Below are 640 nucleotides of genomic sequence, written 5' to 3'. Positions count from 1 at the left end.
ATAATATAAAAATTAAAAACTTAGAAAAAGAAAAATCTTATAAGAAAATAAAAAGAAAAAAAATAAAAAGAGAATAAATTACTATATAAGTAATAAAAGGGATTTTATAAGAAATAATAAAATAATACTTATAAAATATAAAAGTTAGGATATATAAAGAAGGAAAGTTTTCTATAAGAGGACTTATAAAAATTTCTACTCTTATTTATATTAAGAGAGTACTTTTTTAATTAGTTTACTTAATATTAATATAATTTATATATTTATATAGTATTAATAATATATNTTATAAGTTAAAAAGTCTTTTTATAACTTTATAAAGGAATACTCTATAGTTCTTTTAGGAGTACTCTCTATTATACTATAAGTAACTTTATAATAATATTATATTTATTTTAGTTTAGATAAATCCTCCTAAGTATAAAGTTTCTATTAACTATATATATAATTAAAGGGGTATATAATAAGGTATTTAGTAATATACTATATACTTTATAAGGGAGCCTTAATAAGTACTTATTAAGAAGTAGGTTATATAAACTATATAGACTTAATATATTTAGGATATAAGGGGTACTAAGAGTATAATATCCTCTTAGAAAAGATATACCTTTATTTAACTCTTTAGTCTCCTCTAACT

Source organism: Colletotrichum gloeosporioides, assembly GCF_011800055.1.
Source record: "Colletotrichum gloeosporioides strain Lc1 chromosome Unknown consensus_122, whole genome shotgun sequence".
Classification (NCBI taxonomy): Eukaryota; Fungi; Ascomycota; class Sordariomycetes; order Glomerellales; family Glomerellaceae; genus Colletotrichum; species Colletotrichum gloeosporioides.
Note: the sequence above shows the minus strand (reverse complement) of the source record.